Source organism: Lithobates pipiens, unplaced genomic scaffold (genome assembly GCF_037356315.1).
Source record: "Lithobates pipiens isolate NorthernLeopardFrog02 unplaced genomic scaffold, aLitPip1_a1.2 Scaffold_10, whole genome shotgun sequence".
Classification (NCBI taxonomy): domain Eukaryota; kingdom Metazoa; phylum Chordata; class Amphibia; order Anura; family Ranidae; genus Lithobates; species Lithobates pipiens.
In genome coordinates this window covers 116,253,235-116,275,820 of record NW_027507686.1, presented here as the reverse complement: position 1 = coordinate 116,275,820, position 22,586 = coordinate 116,253,235, and the positions used below count along the sequence as shown (strand labels likewise).

At 45.8% G+C, this 22,586-nt stretch overlaps 1 protein-coding gene across 1 annotated transcript in view; it reads left to right on the top strand.

The window, feature by feature from the left end:
* The window catches only part of RASGRP2 (RAS guanyl releasing protein 2), a 1,719,722-nt gene that overhangs the window by 1,601,578 nt on the left and 95,558 nt on the right, over positions 1-22,586 (top strand). The gene's annotated exons all lie outside the window — the stretch shown is intronic.

Here is a 22,586-nt window from a genome sequence, read left to right as displayed (position 1 = left end):
ATCTACAGGTCATAGATTCAAACTACCTAATGGGGAACTCTTTTATCCCCATTTTCGGGCCGACTGTGACACCCAAGGGGTAATCTATTTAATGACCTGCATTTTTGTAATTTTTTATGTTGGAAAAACGATTCGCCAATTAAGACAACGGATTAATGATCACATCTACTTTTCCTCTAGTGGAAAAATGCTCACCCCCATAAGCAGACATTTTGATCTGTGTCATAGATTGGATACTTCTGTTGCTTACTTTATTGTCTTAGCGGTTATTCCACAAGACCCTAGGGGAGGAGATTGGAATAGGAGAATACTACAGCATGAGACAAAATGGATTGAACGCCTTAATGCCACACGTTGGCCAGGCATTAATGAAGCACAAACATATAAACCATTTCTGTAATGGTTTAGCCTATATGCCAGGCATAACCAAAGTCCGGCCCGCGGGCCAGTTGCGGCCCGCGGTCCGGTTTTGAACGGCCCGCCTGCTCTTTCTCAATTTATTGTGCTGCGGGATCAGGGCTGTCAGATCAGCCGATCCCCGGCACTGTGAGAAGCTCCGTGAGCTTCAAAAGTGAAAGTAAAGTGCAGAGGATTGTGCTGTGCTCTCTGCTTCCCCCTACAGTGCAGTACCCGGCTGAATGAGGAAGCTGCAAGAGGTACTGTACTATAAGCTAGATTCGTGTTAAAAAGGCCTTTATTCATGTGTGTGTATGTATGTATGTGTATGCATGCGTCTGTATTTGTGTGCATGTATGTCTGTATGTGTGTGTGTATGTGCACATGTGTCTGTATGTGTGTGTGCACATGTGTCTGTATGTGTGTGAGTGCACATGTGTCTGTATGTGTGTGAGTGCACATGTGTCTGTATGTGTGTGAGTGCACATGTGTCTGTATGTGTGTGTGCACATGTGTCTGTATGTGTGTGTGCACATGTGTCTGTGCACATGTGTCTGTATATGTGTGTGTGTGCACATGTGTCTGTGTGCGCACATGTGTCTGTATGTGTGTGTGCACATGTGTCTGTATGTGTGTGTGTGCACATGTGTCTGTATGTGTGTGTGTGCACATGTGTCTGTGTGTGCACATGTGTCTGTATGTGTGTGTGTGCACATGTGTCTGTGTGTGCACATGTGTCTGTGTGTGCACATGTGTCTGTGTGTGTGTGTGCACATGTGTGTGTGCACATGTGTGTGTGCACATGTGTCTGTGCACATGTGTCTGTATGTGTGTGTGTGTGTGTGTGCACATGTGTCTGTGTGCGCACATGTGTCTGTATGTGTGTGTGCACATGTGTCTGTATGTGTGTGTGTGCACATGTGTCTGTGTGTGTGCACATGTGTCTGTGTGTGTGCACATGTGTCTGTATGTGTGTGTGTGCACATGTGTCTGTATGTGTGTGTGTGTGTGTGTGCACATGTGTCTGTATGTGTGTGTGTGTGTGCACATGTGTCTGTATGTGTGTGTGTGCGCACGTGTCTGTATGTGTGTGTGTGCGCACGTGTCTGTATGTGTGTGTGTGCGCACATGTGTCTGTATGTGTGTGCGCACATGTGTCTGTATGTGTGTGTGTGCGCACATGTGTCTGTATGTGTGTGTGTGCACATGTGTCTGTATGTGTGTGTGTGTGCACATGTGTCTGTATGTTTGTGTGTGCGCACGTGTCTGTATGTGTGTGTGTGCGCACGTGTCTGTATGTGTGTGTGCGCACATGTGTCTGTATGTGTGTGCGCACATGTGTCTGTATGTGTGTGTGTGCGCACATGTGTCTGTATGTGTGTGCGCACATGTGTCTGTATGTGTGTGTGTGCACATGTGTCTGTATGTGTGTGTGTGCACATGTGTCTGTGTCTGTGTGTGTGCACATGTGTCTGTGTGTGTGTGCACATGTGTGTGTGTGTGTGCACATGTGTCTGTGTGTGTGCGCACATGTGTCTGTATGTGTGTGTGTGCACATGTGTCTGTGTGTGTGCACATGTGTCTGTATGTGTGTGTGTACATGTGTCTGTATGTGTGTGTGCACATGTGTCTGTATGTGTGTGTGCACATGTGTCTGTATGTGTGTGTGTGCACATGTGTCTGTATGTGTGTGTGTGCACATGTGTCTGTATGTGTGTGTGCACATGTGTCTGTATGTGTGTGTGTGTACATGTGTGTGTGTGCGTGTGTTTGTGTGTGCACATGTGTCTGTATGTGTGTGTGTGTGTGTGTGTGTGTGCACATGTGTCTGTGTGTGTGCGTGTGTGTGTGTGTGTGTGCACATGTGTCTGTATGTGTGTGTGCGTGTGTGTGTGTGTGTGTGTGCACATGTGTCTGTATGTGTGTGTGCGTGTGCTCACATGTGTCTGTGTGTGTTTTTTTTTTATTGCACTGCACCAAAAGCACCCTACATTTTCCAATGTGTGGGGTACCATTAAGAATTAACGGTACCCCCTAAAGTGCAGAGCATTCGCCTGTGTGTTGGGAACGAGTGCGACAAAGGCAAGAGAATTCTTGTTGGGCTGTGTATTAGTGCTCGGATGGACACACTTAGGCCGCGTACACATGCGCGGACTGTTTGCCCAACCTTGTTCGTCAAACAGTTTCGGCAAACAGTCCGCTCAAAATTTGCATGAGCGGACTTGCCCACACACGAGCGGACTGTTTCAGCGAACTGTTTGCCAAACAGTTCGCTCAACTTTTGAAATGAACGGACTCGCCCACGTAAGGCGGAGGCAAATCCGCCCATTTCGAGCGCGTGTACAGGTAGGCGGGGCCCGCGAAGGAGACGTCGCGGGCTCCGCCGCCTGGAATGGGCTTAAAGGGGAACCCCAACGCCGAAAAAAATCGGCGTGGGGGTTCCCCCAAAGTCCACACCAGACCCTTGTCCGAGCACGCTACCCGGCCGGCCAGGAAAGGGGGGCGAGCGAGCGCGCCCCCCCTCCTGAGCCGTACCAGGCCGCGTGCCCTCAACATGGGGGGTGCCTTGGGGAAGGGGGGGCCGCGCGGCCCCCCCACCCCAAAGCACCTTGTCCCCATGTTGATGAGGACAAGGGCCTCTTCCCGACAACCCTGGCCGTTGGTTGTCGGGGTCTGCGGGCGGGGGGCTTATCGGAATCCGGGAGCCCCCTTTAAGAAGGGGGCCCCTGGATACCGGCCCCCCACCCTATGTGAATGAGTATGGGGTACAATGTACCCCTACCCATTCACCTGTGAAATAAAGTACAAAAAAAAACACAACACAGGGGAAAAAATATTTTATTGCACAGCTCCGGGGGTCTTCCGTCTTCGGGGGTCTTCTCGCCGGACTCCTCCGCTATGTGTGTGTAGCTCTTTTGCTAGCGGAGGAGTCCGGCTTTCTTCCTCCCCGCCGCCGGCCTCTTCTCCCGACTTCGGGGGTCTTGTCCCCCTCTTCGGTTCTTCTGCCGGGCCACCGCGCCTTCTTGTAGCTCTTTTGCAGGCGGTGGCCCGGTCTTCTGTCGCCGCTGCCTTCCGTTCTTCTGTCGCCGCCTTCGGTTCTTCTGCCGGGCCACCGCGCCTTCTTGTAGCTCTTTTACAGGCGGTGGCCCGGTCTTCTGTCGCTGTCGCCGCCTTCCGTTCTTGTTCTTCTTCTTGTTCTTCTTCTTCTTCTCCAGGCGATGTTGACACGGGAGGAAGAAAGCCGGACTCCTCCGCTAGCAAAAGAGCTACACACACATAGCGGAGGAGTCCGGCGAGAAGACCCCCGAAGACGGAAGACCCCCGGAGCTGTGCAATAAAATATTTTTTCCCCTGTGTTGTGTTTTTTTTTGTACTTTATTTCACAGGTGAATGGGTAGGGGTACATTGTACCCCATACTCATTCACATAGGGTGGGGGGCCGGTATCCGGGGGCCCCCTTCTTAAAGGTGGCTCCCGGATTCCGATAAGCCCCCCGCCCGCAGACCCCGACAACCAACGGCCAGGGTTGTCGGGAAGAGGCCCTTGTCCTCATCAACATGGGGACAAGGTGCTTTGGGGTGGGGGGGCCGCGCGGCCCCCCCTTCCCCAAGGCACCCCCCATGTTGAGGGCACGCGGCCTGGTACGGCTCAGGAGGGGGGGCGCGCTCGCTCGTCCCCCTTTCCTGGCCGGCCGGGTAGCGTGCTCGGACAAGGGTCTGGTGTGGACTTTGGGGGAACCCCCACGCCGATTTTTTTCGGCGTTGGGGTTCCCCTTTAAGCCCATTCCAGGCGGCGGAGCCCGCGACGTCTCCTTCGCGGGCCCCGCCTAACTGTACACGCGCTCGAAATGGGCGGACTTTCCGAGCGGGAACAGTCCGCTCATTTCGAAAGTACAGCGGACAGGCCCACACACGGGCGGACTGTTCGCTCAAACACAGTTTCAGCGGACAGTTTTTCGGAATTTCCGAAAGACTTTGTCCGTCCAACTGTCCGCTGAAACTGTCCGCTGAAAGCCCACACACGAGCGGACTGTCCGCCCAAACACTGTTCAGCGGACAAGGTTGGGCGAACAGTCCGCCCGTGTGTACGCGGCCTTAGACCGAATTTTCAATGGTTCAAAGAATGTCAGGCAAAATGGTCGGCCCTCACGCATGTTCACTTCATCAAATCCGGCCCACTTTGAAAAAAGTTTGGACACCCCTGCTATATGCTAATTAAAGAGGAAGTAAACCCCACCAAAAAAATCGTAATTTTCTATTGTTTCTATTCTACTTAACATCAGCATTCATACGATCTATATAATTCCTCAAAACAAGCGTTATAAATACCTTTTTTCTCCTTTTAAAAAATCTCTGCCTTCCGGGTATCGCCTGCGCCATTGCAACGTCTGGTTTTCATGTCCTTTGCGGACGTCATTTCCGCCCTTAGTTTGATTTCCCTCAAGAAATCTCGCGCATGCGCCGTAGCGTCATAACAATCCTAACCAAGCCTCGAGCAGGGATATCTGTACATCGCGAGACTTCTCCTCTGCCGCTCTGAGGAGAATGTCTCGTATTAACAAAGGCAGAGAAGCAGGAAGATCAAAGGCGGCAATACAATATATGCGATCAGCGATCATCTGCCTGAGAAAAGTATTATCTACAAAGCAAAACATGTTTAGGAGGGTTTATAACCACTTTAACCACTTCAATACAGGGCACTTTCGCCCCCTTCCTTCCCAGCCCAATTTTCAGCTTTCATCGCTCTAGCGCTTTCAGTGACAATTGCGCAGTCATGCTACACTGTACCCAAATGAAATTTTTATCATTTTGTTCGCACAAATAGAGCTTTATTTTGGTGGTATTTATTCACGACTCCGTTTTTTTTTTTTTGCGATATAAGCGCAAAAAAGCGGAAATTTGGAAAAAAAAACAATATTTTATTTTTTCTATTTTAAAAGAAATCCAATAAAATCAAATTTTGTCATAAATTTAAGCCAAAATGTATTCTGCTACATGTTTTTGGTAAAAAAAATTCCGTTAAGTGTATAATAATTGGTTTGTGTGATCACGGACATATGTACGCAAATGATCATGTACATATGTGTGCAGGCGATCACGTACATATGTGTGCAGATAATCATTGGGACATGTGATTTTAGTGGGACATATGTGGGGGACATGTTTTTTATTATTTGGGGACATGTGTGTTTTGGGGACATGTGTGGGGACATTGTGTTTATACTGTGTGGTGTGTTGTGTGTTTACACTAGACTGATGATCAGTGAGTAAAAAGCTGTAAAAAACAGCTCATACTCACTGATTATCGGCCGGCTGCAGCGATCTGCTCTCCTCTCCTCAGCGATGACTTCTGTGTGAGGAGAGGAGGAGCCGATTGCCTAGCAACCGGCTGTTTACATTACATGACGGCCGTGATTGGACACGCCCGTCATGTGATCCGGAGGGCCAATCACAGAGCCCTCCTGCCGATCTGAGATGCGCTTTGTCCGGGTGACACGGGCGCAGCGGGATCCCGCTCCTTCTGATGGACGTTCTTGAATGTCCTATCAGGAGTAGACGGCTCCCACCCGACCGTATATGTGCATTGGCCGGGTGGGAAGTGGTTAATGTAGAGTTATCTACATACTAATTTATTGCTTTGTTGGATTCTTACAATGTGTCTTCTTGCTGTGGTTTTGTCAGGGCTGGCTTAGCCCTTCCTTCTCTGGGCTGGCCTCTCAGCTGTTGGCTAATTGCCAGCTCTCTTCTCTCTCCACAGTTACCAGCTGTTCCCGATGATGCTCGTCTGACCTGCCTACTTAACGCACCCGCCTTGATTATTACCTCTATAAGAGGTATGTCTGGTTCTGCTCCGCTTCCCCAGCGATTTGGGGGCGATCCAGTTCAATGCAGAGGGTTTCTCAATCAGGTTGAGATATACTTCGAAATGCTTCCCCAGGTGTTTCCCACGGACAGAAGCAAAGTAGGTTTTGTGATATCTTTGCTTTCTGAGAGAGCCTTGGCCTGGGCTAACCCTCTGTGGGAGACGCAAAAACCTGTTGTCTTGAGTTACCCTCAGTTTGTGGCCTGCTTTAAAAGGGTTTTTGACGTTCACGCACGCTCCGCTTCTGGTGCCTCATGTCCATCAAACAGAGTACGAGAACTGTTGCAGACTACGCCATTGAATTCCATACTCTGGCAGCAGAGTTTGCTTGGAACAATGAGGCCCTCATGGCTGCTTTTTCTCATGGTCTCTCGGATTCCATCAAGGATGAGATAGCAGCCCAAGATATACCCACTGAACTGGAGAGCTTGATCTCGTTTGCCATCCTCATTGACTACAGACTCAGAGAAAGACTTTCTCTGAAGGAGTGCTTGCGGAAGCCTCCTGTACGTTTGCCTCCGAGCTTTGTAGTCCCAGGCAGGTCACTGTTTGAAGTCTTGTCCTACCCGTATAGGGAACGCCCGAACCTTGAGGTCCTGTCATGGACAGACCTTAGGTGGCGTTGTTTCGTCCCCAGTTATCCAGAAGGATAGGCCCCTGGTTTTGGTCACCCTTTCTTGGGCTGAGTCGTCCATCGAGATACAGGCTCTAATCGACTCTGGGGCTGCAGGCCTGTTCATTGATGCTGCATTTGTTTTGCAGCACTCAATTCCACTGCAGCTGTGTGACAATCCACTTGCCATTGAGGCTCTTGATGGGAGACTTTTACAACCTGCCCATATGACTCATGAGACGGTTCCATTGTCCATGGCCGTAGGGGCTCTTCACCACGAGATAATCCGATTCCAAGTTATTTTCTCACCCAGGTTTCCGCTGGTTATTGGTTATCCTTGGTTACAGAGGCACAACCCCTCTTTTGATTGTGTCCGTGCTGAGGTTCTCTCCTGGTCACCACAATGCAGTGAGGCATGCTTCCTGAAGGTATCCAAGGTCCTGTGCACTTCTTCACTCTGCCGGAGGAGTACCGTGATTTTGGCGATGTCTTTGATAAAGGTCAAGCCGGTAGTTTGCCTCCACATCGGTCTTATGATTGCGCAATTGAACTTCAACCTGGTGCCATACTTCCTCGCCGGGTTTACCCTTTGTCGGTCTTGGAGGATAAGGCCATGGAGTATGTTGCTGATGCACTTTCTCGAGGTTTCATCTGCAAATCCTCGTCTCCTGCTGGTGCTGGTTTCTTCTTTGTGAAAAAGAAGAGCGGTGAACTGAGACCTTGTATAGATTATAGGGGTCTCAATCGTGTCACGATTAAGAATGCCTACCCGATTCCATTGATTACAGAGTTATTTGACCGACTGAAGGGAGCAATGGTTTTCACAAAGCTTGACTTGAGAGGGGCATACAATCTCGTGTGCATTAAGGAGGGCGACGAGTGGAAAACTCAGTTTAATACCTGGTAATGCCTTTTGGCCTTTGTAAAGCCCCGGCAGTTTTCCAGGAATTTATTAATGATGTCCTCTGAGATTTGTTGCAGGTGTGTGTGTGGTGGTTTATCTTGATGATATCCTCATATTTTCCAAGTCCCTGGAGAGCCACCCCACATATGTCTGTCGTGTGCTTCAGAAACTAAGAGAGAACAATATCTATTGTAAACTGGAGAAGTGCGAGTTCCATCGTGAACAGGTTACATTCCTGGGCTATGTAATTTCCACTGCTGGTTTTTCGATGGACCCAGAGAAACTTTCGGCAGTCCTACAGTGGCCTCAACCTGTGGATTTATGGATTTAAGCGTTTCCTTGGCTTTGCCAACTACTATCAGAAGTTTATTCGTGACTTCTCGTCTCTGGTCAAGCCTCTGACTGATATGACCAGAAAGGACGGTAACCCACAGAGTTGGTCTCCAGAGTCCATTAAGGCCTTTGAGTCTCTCAAGGCTACCTTTGTTTCTGCTCCTGTGTTGGCACATCCTGATCCTACGTTGCCTTTTATCCTAGAAGTTGATGCTTCTGAGACTGGAGTTGGCGCCCTTCTGTCTCAATGTCCTAACTCCAAGAGTGCTATGCATCCCTGTGGCTAATTTTCCAAGAAATTGTCACCTGCTGAATGCAATTATGAGATTGGTGACAGAGAGCTGTTGGTGATCATTTTAGCCCTGAAAGAATGGAGACATCTCCTTGAAGGTACCACTGTGCCCATTCTTATTCTTACTGACCATAAGAATCTTAGATTCTTGTCTGAGGCTAAGTGACTCTCTCCCAGAAGGGCACGATGGGCTCTTTTCTTGTCGAGCTTTAATTACATTGTCTCATTCTTACCCGGTACTAAGAATGTAAGGGCTGATGCCTTGTCACGACAATTTTCCTCCACTTCCAAGTCGGAGTCGGTTCCGGTTCCTATGATTCCTCCTGATCATATCTTGGCTATGGTTCGCACCAGTCTTACTTCTCCTTTGGGTGACAAAATTCTTGCTGCTCAGGTCCATGCTCCTCCTGATAAGGATTGTGGCCGCTGCTTTGTCCCAGACAGTCTCCATACTACAGTGCTCCAGACTTACCATTCTCCCAAAGCAGCTGGCCATCCTGGGAAGAACCAACTCATTTAGGCCATTTCTCAACAATTCTGGTGGCCTAGTCTACGTGTGATTTAATTATACTTCTGTCTCAGTCTGATTCATGGTTTCTGACAGGTTTAACCCCATGCCCCGTTCTCTTCCTCTTTCTCTCCCCCCCCCCCCCTTTCCTCTATCGTGTTTATACCTCCTTTTGCTCAATTTCAGTGTTGTCCGCTATCCCACTGCTGATATATATGGTTATTGTCTGTTGTACTTTATTACAGCTTTTAAAATTGACTGTGATTGTCATTTTTTGAACCTTGTTTATTTTTTTGTTTTTCTGTAGACTTTTTCAAATTCTACTGTCTCTTATTTTGGCCCTTTGTTTCGGAGGCCGGCAGATGAAGACACCTTAGGCACCACTTTTTGGACTCCTCTGACGTGCTGGTTTGATGGGCATAAATGCGGCCAGATAGCCCACAATTCAGTCCTAACTGGACCTGTACTTACAGCTAATGGTCCAGGTCCACTGGTACCCTCTTAGGTCTCCTCCCCACTCATACATCTTAGAATGCCTCCTGTCCCTGCTTTGGAACCTTTTTACATCCACTATTAGGCTTTTTTCCATCTGCCTTCCCTCAGCGTTTTGCTGTTGGTAGTTTGGGTTGGTGGCCAGAAGGGGGAGCTCCCAGCCCTGTGACCTATGGAGCTGCTCCTTCCTCGAACGGATTTGCGCAACGCGATTGTCAATGTACACTGCGCATGCGCGTCCGCGGCGCGGATGTGTGCACATCTCTATTTTTTCAGCCAAGTCAGGTGATGCGCTGATGGCACACACCTGTCTGGGGTGTGTATATAGGGCAGTGTGCTCTGGCCCTATACTATGGCATCCTTCTCTGGTGAGGGTCTGTTTCCTGACCTCCCTATCAGCTTTATCTCAATATTCATCTGTTAAAGGTTTGTACATCTTTTTTATGAGAGCTACTCTTTTACTATTGCATGAGACTCTGAACACTATCCCCATAATCAGTGATATCTTCTGTCTTTTTTCGGATTTTTGGATATACTGAATGATTCTATGTTATTTTTACCATACCGCCTGCTTATGAGCTGCTTCACACTTGTGTTGTGGGCTGCCTGTCAGGTGTGCTAGGATGCAACTATGTCTGTTTGTTGAACTGACAATCTGGCTTTACATTTGTATGCTGACCATTAAGAGTGTCAGGGGAGGATTTATTACCTTAATGCTCTCTGCTTTTTACCTTGCTCTCTTTAGTATATTTTTTAGTTGTTAAACTGACAGTCATTCTTGACATATTTATATTCCTTACTTTTGGCTTTGTTGCTGATTGGTTATACTTTCTCAGTTTAATACTGTGTCTAATATTATATCAGGACCTGGGTCCTGTTAAGAAATACTCTATCATTATTTTCAAGGTAGGCAGACTGTTCATTTTTGGACTATGGGGATATCTTCTCTGTTTCTATGCATGCTTGCTTTGCTGATAATTAACCCTCTATTGGATGGATACCATTAGCGCTGATGGTGCACACCTGTCTGGGGCATGTATGTAGGGTGGTGTTCTCTGGCCCTATACTATGGCATCCTTCTCTTGTGAGGGTCTGTTTCCTGACCTCCCTATCAGCTCTATCTCAATATTCAGCTGTTAAAGGTTTGCACATCTTTTTATGCAAGCTACTCTTTTACTATTTTAAAGCAAAAATACTGCGCTATCTTAAGAAAGACAAGAATTATTCTCCGCCATTCTAGCAAATATGTCTGCACTACAGCTCACAATTGACAGAATACATAGAGTCCCCAAGCCATCCTTTCTAGCTGATGAACTACCATGGGTTGTGCTGTTGAGACTACATATTTACAAGGCCAAAGAGTGCATTCTGGAAACTTTCCGCAAATCTGAACCACGCTCGGACCAATATGCCTCCATACACCTGCTACCCGACCTGTCTTGGTACACCCTGCAACGCAGACGCAACCTAGCTACCATTACTAAGGCATTATGCAATCACCACATTATGCACAAATGGAAATATCTAGCTACCCTTTCCATAACACATAATGGCATCACTACCACAGTCTCCACTCTAGAGGAGGGACTGGCAGCACTATGCCAATGGGGCATCATTATGGACCCGCCATATACCCCATCACATTCTGAGGGCCCCTCTCACATCCAGGAGGAATGGCAGGTGGTGACCAGGAAAAGTAAAGCAAGGAGAAATATTAACACCTAAAAGAGTGCTCCTTAACAGACAGCATGAACCTCAACCACCTATCCCCCGGGAGAGCCGGCACATGGAAACTTTTACATCTCCCCCCCATCACAATGAACAGTGCACTTTGTGCAAGAATCCCCCAGTGGATTCTTACTTAAAGATGTCAACTGTTTTATGTTTCACGTTTTCGTTTAGTTTATTCTGTTACTCTATAGACTTCTCTGGATCAACAACTATCTCCAAGAAAGCCGAAATTGCATCTCAACTGCCCACACACACCGATGCAGAAATTGTAAGAGTTGCTACCCATCTCGCAGGACCGACCTGCCACATCAGTGGCAAAAGGACAACCCCTAGAGCACCACAAAAACCCTTCAGACTGCAAAACTCCACCGGGGGATTGATACACAGGAAGAACTGGACCTTCCTTTTGTCTGTGAATATGACCACTGACTTCCACACATTGACACTCCCACAATAACCAATGCCATTTAAAATACAATCTATCAATTCACATGGCTTAAACCATCCAGCAAAAAGGGCATCTCTGAGGAAAGAAGCAGCTTCCTCTCGTTGCAACATTGTTTGTGTACAAGAGACTCATTTCCACCAAGATGCTCCTCCCAAGTGTGCCAATAAAAGCTTTAACCGTTACTTTTTCTCTAACATGAAGGCAAAAAAAGAGGAGTTTTCATAGTGGTAAAAGACTCTGTTTCATTTCAACTACACTCCAGAAATTTCTGATCCCTCGGGATGGTATCTCATCATACTGTCAGGTCACCTGAGACCAGGTGACAGATGCACTCCGTAGGAGTCGGAAGTGCACCGCTAGGTAGTGGACCTTAGGACTGACTGCTGTGGATTGTACCCAGGGAGATTCAGGACACAGGTCTACAGGATTACTAACACAGATCCCAATGGGAGCTGGAGCATAGATTTCCCAGGGCGCGGAGTCTAAGAGCCAGCAGGTGTTCGCCAGAGCCTCAAGTGGTGAGGATGGACTTCACTGCAGTCTGGCTCCAGGTCGCAGCCCCTAGGGTCTCACCGCTCACACTCACAGTAGACTACAGGAGAAGAAATCAGCACGCTGGAACAACAAGGATAGTAAGGGGATAAGGCAGAGGTCAGGGCAACTAGCAGACAGGAACAACAGAGTACACGCCAAAGGTTCAGGGTCACAGGCAGACAGGAATCGTTGAGCACACGCCAAGGTCGGTAAGAGAGACAAACGTAGAGCACATGGCACAATGGATACACAATGGTTGATCAGCACTGCTGGCTTGCAGTGCACAGGTTAATATAGAGTTCCCTGATAGGGCCTGGGGTGGAGCCATGCTTAGAGGAGAGGTTATAAAAACCACCAGGTGGAAGTGGCTGGCATCTTAGTCTGCACACATGAGGAGAGGTAAGAAAACAGAGGAAGATTACTGCATAACCATGACAGTACGTGCCCTCTTACGAGGCCTCCCCCTCCCCCGCCTGGGTCCAGGCTTAAAGAGAAACTCCAGATGGAACCTCCTCAACAGACGAGGAGCAAAGATCTCAGATGCAGTGATCCAAGACCTCTCCTCAGGGCTAAACCCTTTCCAATGTACGAGGTACTGAAGAATGCCTTTACGGAGTCGGGAATCCAAAACTTGACTAACCTCGTATTTTAGATTATCCTCAGAGACCGGAACTGGGGTAGGGAGAGGATGAGAGGACTTATTGAGGACTAAAGGCTTTTTAGGAATGGGTAAGGGCATAAGACCATCAGGACTCTGAGCAAGGTCCCCCAGACCCTTAAAGATGAACTGGACATGCAGCACAGGACCACCAGACTCCTGAGTCAGTGGATCCCTGAGGTCAGGTTGGTTAGAAGGTGATGTGTCACAAGAGTCAAGCTGGATAGCTGAAACACAAACAGAATGCAGAGAGCCCTGAGAAAAAGATTGAAAACCTCACCTGGCCGAATGAGGCAGTCTATCCAAAGGATGGATTGAGCCTCTTAAACGGGTTTGAATGGACATAGTAGCAGTAGGGTGAGGCCAGGTTACAGAAGATCCTGAACAAGAAGCAGGAAGCTCACTGGGCATGGGCTGGACTGGCATAACTGGTGCAGAGGCCGACTGAATAGTATTGTCAGGTCTAGTGACCATCTCAATCGCATCACAGGGCATAGCGACAAGGGAGATTAGGGACAGGCAAAGGTAAATGGTTATGTAAACTGGAGTGAATGATCGACTCAGATTCATAGGTGGGCCCCTCATCCAGAGTGCCACATGACCTAGAGAGTGCATCAGTCCGACTATTGCAGGACACATCCCAGAGATCACTATATACAGCAGGAAGAGCAGATACTGGGATGGTGGCAACAGGAAGTTTCTCCTTTGGGGTACCCTTGAGTAGGCAGGAAGAGGAACAGGAGGAACCCCAAGCCAGGATCTGTCCAGCAGACCCCTCAACGTGTGGAGATTGGAGCCTTAACCAAGGAAGACCTAATATGATAGAAGATGAAGCCTTAGGTAAGACAACGAAGGATATCCACTCCTGGTGGAGTGTCCCTACTGACATCTTAACAGAAAGGGTCTTGAAGCGGATAGGGCCCCCTGGGAGAACAGTGCCATCAATCGCCAAGACCACTAATGGCGTTGTAAGGGGCAAAAGGGTAAGTCTTATGGAGGATGCAGTTTCCCAATCCATGAAATTGCCAGCGGCTCCGGAATCCAGATGTGCTGAGACCGAGTGAGAGGAAGCACCGACATGAAGCAACACAGATAGGAGAAGACGAGAAGGTGAAGGTGATATTTCAGGGTCTAATACTCCACCTTCCAGATGTATTAGCCCTGAGCGTTTTTCCGGACGAAGAGAACAAGTGTTACAGAAATTACCTTTGGCTCCACAATAGAGGCACAGGCCCAGAGTTCTGCGCCTAGCGCATTCTTCGGGAGATAACTTTGTCCAGCCCAACGGCATAGGTTCCTCAGCAGGCAGGGGGTGCTCCTCGGATCGAAGAGAAGGGACTGGGAGCTCAGGCTGCCTAAACGGTGAGTGCTGGCGTCGTTTTTCCAGGGCCCTCTCCTGAAGGCGAATATCGATCTGGTTACACAAGGTGATGACTCTGTCCAGATCAGCAGGAAGGGATCTTCCTGCTAATTCATCCTTCACTCTATCAGAGAGGCCATGTAAAAAGGTTGCAACTAGGGCCTCATTATTCCAGCTCAATTCAGCTGTGAGGATACGGAACTGAAGAGTATACTGTCCCACAGAAGCGGACTCCTGACGGAGACGCAAAAGAGCGCTAGCCGCTGAGGAGAAACCACCGGGTTCTTCGAAGATATTCCGAAAAAGTTTCAAGATATCAGACAGGCTAGAAACCACTGGATCATTCAGTTCCCCCAGAGGGGCAGCCCCAGCTAGCGCCTCCCCGGACAGGAGGGATATAATATATGCTACTTTCGCCCAATCGGACAGGAAGTTTTGGGGCTGAAGTTCAAAATGAATTGTGCACTGGCTAAGGAACCCCTTGCAAGCCTTGGCGTCCCCAGAGAAATGGGCCAGAGCTGGTAGTTGTAATGAATGTGTGGCTGCGACTGATGCAATAGATGCAGCAGCAGATAGCGGTTGAGGTTGTTGAACCGGGGGTCCTAATGAGGCCTGAACCTGTTCAAAACGGGATGCCAAATCCTGAAGGAATCGCATCATCTGGGTCTGATGTGATTCTTGGGTCTCAAGTCTGCGAACTAAGCCCTGCAATGGATCATCTGCGGGTTGCGGCACATCAGCTTTGTCCATGACTGATCAAACTGTCAGGTCACCTGAGACCAGGTGACAGATGCACTCTGTAGGAGTCAGAAGTGCACCGCTAGGTAGTGGACCTTAGGACTGACTGCTGCGGGTTGTACCCAGGGAGATTCAGGACACAGGTCTACAGGATCACTAACACAGATCCCAATGGGAGCTGGAGCATAGATTTCCCAGGGCGCGGAGTCTAAGAGCCAGCAGGTGTTCGCCAGAGCCTCCAGTGGTGAGGATGGACATGACTGCAGTCTTGCACCAGGTGGAAGTGGCTGGCCTCTTTGTCTGCACACATGAGGAGAGGTAGGCAAACAGAGGAAGATTACTGCCTAACCATGACACATACTTTGCTGCATTAATAATACCAACTATACTTTAGTGAACATTTATGTTTTTAACAGACACCAAATCCGATTTCTGAACAAGCTGATGGGAAAAATTAAAAAAGTCCAACAAGGTTCCCTCATAATATGCAGGGATTTTAACATTACCCGAGGCCCTCAGATGGATTCCACGTCAAAACTCTCCAAGACACCCTCTATGGCTCCTTTCTTGCGAGTTCAGGAACTATATGACATATGGCGATGTATGCATGCTAACGAAAAGGACTTTACATTTTACTCTCATAGACATTGCATATATACAAGGATTGATCTGTTCCTAACAGACAGGTGGCTACTCCCTAAGGTACTACATATTAAAATTAATAGCATCACATGGTCGGACCATGCATCCATCTTACTAACTCTGTGAGATGCATACCCTAATAATAATGCCTTTGTCTGGAGTGCTAACCCTCAGGTAATTAAAAATCCATCCACCAAACAAACCTTGGAGAGCCACCTGTCTGAATACTTCCAAATCAATTCTTCAGATGGGGATGATCCATCCTTTATATGGAATGCCCACAAGACATACAATAGAGGAATTTTTATACAATTAGGTACGAGCCTTAGGAAACAGAGGCAGCAGAAACTCGACTCCCTTCTCACAGAAATTAAAGCCCTTAAAACTCAACATAAAAGCAACCCTACCCCTAATGTGGGCACGAAACTCGATTCCCTAAGACATGATCTTAGAACAGAATTACTCAGTTCTTTTGAACAGAAAGAAAGAAGACTGAAAATGTCCTTCTATTCAACCAATAATAAAGTAGGGAAAGCACTAGCACGCAAATTACAAGGCCAACGACTCAAAACTAAAATACCCCACCCCTATAACTGACCCCAAATCCAACCAACGAGTAATTGACCCTTAAAGCATTGCAGACCTGTTTAGTGAATATTCTCACATATTATCACTCTACAACTTAAACCAAGACGGTAGTTCTTATCTGACATTAATCTGCCCCAAATCTCTGCATTACAGCTTGAAACACTAAATGCCCCCTTCTCCTTATCAGAAGTCATAAAGGTCATAGATACTCTCCCTAATAACAAATATCCAGGACCAGACGAGCTTACAGGGGAATACTACAAAACCTTCAAACTAATACTAGGACTGCATCTACCTAACGTATTCGAAAAAGCTGCTGCCTCTGCATCCTTCCCCTCTGAAATGCTTGAAGTCACTTTGCCCACACCAGGGAAAACATCTGATGTTCCCCAAAACTTTAGGCTTATTTCTCTATTAAATAACAACCTAAAAATCTACACTAAATTCATTGCAATTAGATTAATAGACATCTTACCCACTATAATTGATCAGGACCAATCCAGATTCACCAAAGGCAGACAAACATCTGATGCCACTAGAAGATTGATCAATATAATCCACATTGCCAGATGATGTTGAACGCCTTCTCTGCTTCTTGCATTGGACGTGAAGAAGGCGTTCGACAGAGTCCATTGGGCATACCTCACAAAAACACTGGAAAAATTTGGATTCACGGGACACCTTCTATCAGCAATTCTAGCTCTTTATACCTCCCCATTAGCAAGAGCGTTCACATCAGGCATGTTGTCCAAACCCTTTTCAATAACTAATGGCACATGCCAAAGGTGTCCTATATCCCCCTCTCATATTCAATTTGTTAATGGAACCACTAGCCACCAGTATTAGACAAGATCCCGACATACATGGATTCATGATTAAAGCCCACAAACATGTCATAAGTCTATTCGCAGATGATGTAATATTAATGCTAACACATCCGGTGTCTTCCCTGAATAAGGTAGCCAAGTTGATACATAAATACAGAATGGTATCATACTACAAGTTTAATGAATCCAAATCCTATATTCTAGACCTGGGTGTAAAACCACAATACAAAACCGAAATACAGAGCACTTTCCCATTTATGTGGAGTAACCACAACATCACATATTTAGGAATTAAACTCATGGCACAACCTGACCTTCTATTCCAAGCAAACTACCGACCACTAGAATCCACACTTAAACAAGAACTCCACAGCTTAAGCAAACACATTTTGTCATGGGCGGGCAGGTTAGCAGTATTCAAAATGCAAACTCTACCTAAACTCCTATACATATACCGCACCGTACCAATACCAGCCACAAAACTTTTCTTTAAAAAATTAAAAAATATACTTTCCGGGTATCTTTGGGAAGGCAAAAAAGCCAGAAGCGCATTTTCCAAACTCAAAAAGACTAAATCAGTGGGAGGAGTGGGTCTACCAGACCTAGCGGACTATCATCTAGCTGCCATTTTATCGCAGCTTAGAGAATGGTTCCCTAAAAATTATATGACACTATGGGGGAGCATAGAGCAGGATCTGATACCAGGAAGGGACCTGTATGATTACATGCTGGCCCACACCCAATTTAAAGCCAAAATAACAAACTTTTCCTTACCAATAATAGCATCCTTAAAAGCATGGAAGACCATTTCGACTCAAAGTCATTCCCAACCATTTCTGTCCCAATACCCCTATCCATTTTAACATTGATCATCCCTGAATTAAATCTAGAAAGATGAAAGAAGAAAGGAATAACTTGGTTAAAGGACCTATACATTGACGACAGAGCAAAATCGTTCCATGAGCTACAAACGGAGTATAATCTACCCACCTCTGAACATTTCAACCACACACAAGTTACATCTTACCTCAAGAGCAAACCCTCTTAATTACCAACTATTTTGGAAAATCCAAACATACCTCACCGCTAAACAATACCGTAGAGGGGGGATTGCATTGTTCTATCAATACCTCAATGACAAATCCATATTCATCAAAACAAACTCAATGCTGGCTTGGGAAAGAGATTTGGAACAATCATTCTCAAATGAACAATGGCTCAAAGCGATTCAATACTCCCACACCTCCACCAAATGTACCAACCTGTGGGAACTCTCCCACAAGATCATACAGAGATGGTAAATGACACCGTACAGAATAGACAAATTTACACACTCCACATCACTCCACAGCCAGGCACTCTCTTCCATATTTTGTGGAAGTGCAAGAGATTGACCAAATTTTAGACCAAGATATTCACCATTCTCCACCAAGTGACAGGACTAAACATACAACTATCACCCTCACTAGCCCTTTTAAATGTAGAGATTGACAAGATACCTTCACCCTTTCAGAAATTGTCCTCCCATTTATTCTTAGCAGCCAAGCTAGTGATCCTCAGACTGTGGAATCCCAAGAAACCCCCAACACGTTAAACGCAATACGCACACTATCCACGCACTTCCAATACGAAAATATGCTGGCACACATAGCAGGGAAACGTACAATATTTCTAACACATTGGCAGCCATGGATATACTGGTACAATTCCCAGAATACTAATTAAGACTGAAACTAAACCCATCAATAGCCTTATGACTAATGGTTCATACTAATAACGCTCTAGATTCCTAACATCATCCTCCAGTGGTAGCTTCTATGTTGATCCAGGTTATATGTTTCTTTAGTTTAGAGCTTAGCGCTCATGGTGAACGTTGGCTAATATAATTGTTTTGTTGAACCTTGTTTTATGGTCTAAGTAGAAGACAGATATTGCAAGACACATACCCACCCTCTGGTCACAGTATGCTCCCAATGGGGTGACCAGTAGTGAGCACTGAGTCCACTAGAGAGAGGTATTTAGATATATGTGGTTGTTATATAACTGTAAATCTCTGTTAGCTGTAACCATAAATGTAAATTCTAAAGATTGAACAATATGTCAAATAATGTTCACCTTTGTTACCTGAAAAACTGCTCAATAAAAAATTATTTGAAAAAAAAAAAGATGTTTATGAACCACCTCCACTACATATAAACACACTGCCTCTTACCGGAACTAGGTGGTCCCTTATTATAGGGGGCCACACTGCGTATTGGGCGTTAACCACAGCCAGGGATGGTGATATTGCCACAGAGAAGCTCTACAACTTGACTAAATAATCCACAGTAGACAGCCACACTTGTATTTAGATAGGAAAGGGTGGCCAGGCTCTCAGGGATTAATCCGTATAAATAGAGTATGCAGCAGGATTCCCGAAAATAGATAAACTCACATAGCATAAAACCCTTTTTAAAAGTTTAATCGTAAAAAACAAATGCACACTTACTGAATGAATGAAATCAGCATAAAAACAATGCGAACCGGTCAGCTTCGCTAGCAGCCCGCAGCTTCCGGAACTAAGTGTACATCAGTGACGTCAGAACGTTGCTACTCCTCCCTACGCGTTTCGTCATCAATAGGACATTGTCACATCTTTTACTATTGCGTGAAACTATGAAAACTATCCCCATACTCAGTGATATTTTCTGTATTTTTAGATATACTGAATTAATTTATGTTATTTTTACCATACCACCTGCTTATGAGCTGCTTCACACTTGTTTTGTGGGCTGCCTGTCAGGTGGGCTAGGATGCAACTATGTCTGTCTTTTGAACAGACAATCTGGCTTTACATTTGTATGCTGACCACTAATAGTGTCAGGTGAGGATTTATTACCTTAATGCTCTCAGATTTTTACCTTGCTCTCTTTGGTATATTTTTTAGTTGTTAAACTGACAGTCATTCCTGACATCTTTATATTCCTTACTTTAGGCTTTGTTGCTGATTGGTTATACTATCTCTGTTTAATACTGTGTCTAATAGTATATCAGGACCTGGGTCCTATTGAGACATACTTTACCATTATATCCAAGGTAGGCTGACTGTTCACTTTTGGACTATGGGGATATCCTCTCTGTTTCTATGCATGCTTTCTTTGCTGATATTTAACCCTCTATTGGATGGATTGAACATTTTCTTTTTTCTATGTATTTCGCCCATTTTTGGTGGCCCCTTTTGCAGTTTTTGAGATGTTTTTTTCTAATGGTCACGTCCCCATGTATGATCCCTGACTACCTCATGCATGCCACTTTTGGGAGTCCTCTTTGTGGTTGCCTTTCTGTAAACTCTGTCAAACATCTGAAACACACTACTATTGTGTTACTGCTGCTTGCTGTATCTGTTTGTATGTTTATAAATGCATACTACATCATGTTTGCAGGATTACAATGATGTATAATGTCATGCATTTTTTGTCTTAGAGAGATGTCAGTTTTGCATTTGTTTTATTGCAAAAAAGTTTTTATATGTGATTGTCTGTACCGTTATAAATTGGTGCCTACAAAGTAAATTTTTTCTCCACTTTATCTTGATTTAAAATGGACTTATAGGATGTGGCACTGCTCTATCACTAGGACTCCCACAGTGCCAACCTGTTATTGAGCCTTGGTAAACTTTTTGAGTTTTCTGGCTTAAGTGATAGGTCTGAGGGTGAATGATGCACATTTTCATGTGAATGAGCACCAAGCTGGTGTCCCTCAGTGTGAGGGGTTTTGGGTGTCCTGATAGACAGTGTGCTGTTTTTGAGGACTTGAAGGTCAATGGTGGAGATATCATCTGTCTACAGGAGTGTTTTTTTAATCGACCGCCCAAGCCTCCGGAGTGGGTGGTGGATTACATATGGTCAGCAATTGGGGGAAAATGGGAATGCTGGGGTAGGCATTATCATTACAAATAGAAATATTCGCATTATGTCTCATGTTGTGTTAGTGCCAGGAAGATTAATTATGGCAGATTTAGTTTGGTTTAACCAGAAGTTTAGGCTTTTTAATTTACACGCCCCTGTGAATAGCCAGAAACATCTTCAGTTTTTTGAAGTTTTGGTTACATGCAGTGGGAAGGAGACCTACTGTGATCATGGGTGATTTTAATATGTGAAAGATCGGATAGGAGTAGCGGAGACTAAGTTAGATGTAGGTAGCACTATGCTAAATGGGGTAATTCAGGACTTGCATCTCAGTGATGCTCATACTGTTCTGGGTTTGGTGGATCCATATTTCATTTTTTTTCAGAGTGTGGGCGCACCAAATCTAGAATTAATTTATGTTTGTTTTCTGATGTATTCAAATGTGCTAATGTTAAACACAGGCTGGCAATTTTTTCAGACCATGTGGCATTGTATGTTGATTTGAGTATGGGAGATAGTATTAAGTTCTGATCTGGAGGTTAAATAGTTTCTTGTTGCAGGACGAGCATGTCAAAGCCCATTTTAGTAATGTATATAGTAGATGGGTAATAAGAAAAAATATTTTAGTAATATTTTGGGGTGGTGGGTAGGGATGAGCCGAACACCCCCCGGTTCGGTTCGCACCAGAACTTGCGAACGACCCCCGCGTTCGGTACGAACGTTAGAACCCCATTGAAGTCTATGGGACTCGAACGTTCGAATTGGAAAGTGCTAATTTTAACGGCTAATATGCAAGATAGTGTCCTAAAAAGGGTTTGGGGACCTGCCTCCTGCCTCAGGGGACATGGGTCACTGCAAAAAAAAGTTTTAAAAACTGCCGTTTTGGCGGGAGCACTGATTTTAATGACGATTAAAGTGAAAAAAAAAAGTGAAATATTCCTTTAAATATGGTGCCTGGGGGGTGTCTGTAGTATGCCTGTGAAATGCCACGTGTTTCCCGTGTTTAGAACAGTCCCTGCACAAAATGACATTAAACGGAAATAACACCATTTAAAACTGCTTGCGGTTTTAATGTTATATCTGGTTCCTGCAATATGGTTGAAAATCATTGAGAAACATGGCATGGGTAGCCCTCCCTGCCCATTACCAGCCTATTTGGGTCTTGTACGCATATTAAGGGGAACCCCGTACCCATATTAAAAAAAGGAAATGCGTGTGGCCCCCAGGCCCTATATACTCAGAACAGCAGTATACAGGCGGTGCAAACAAGACAGGGACTGTGTAGGTTTGTTGTGTTAAGTTGAATCTGTTTGTCATTTTCAACCGGTACATTTTTTAAGTGTAGCTCCAGTCAAAAAAACTATCTTTAAGCTTTTTGGAAAACATAGGGAAGGGTTATCACCCCTGTATAATTTGTTTTGTCGTCCATCTTTTTTCATCTCACTTGCTGCTGTCTCCTTGCGTTTGCAAGTAGGAGATGTTTGTAAGTTGGATGTTTGAAAGTAGGGGCCTGCCCTATATTATAGCGGTATGTACTGGGTACAGAGCACGCAGACAGCACGCACTATCTCCTAACACTACTGACTGCAAGCTCTATTATTAACCACTTGTTAGCCCAATGTTTGCATAAAGTGAAAGATGAAGTTATGCTGAGTAAATAGATATCAAACATGTCACTCTTCAAAATTGCACATGCCCGTGGAATGGCGCCAAACGTCGCTACTTAAAAAATCCCCATAGGCGACGCTTTAATTTTTTTTTTACTGGTTATAT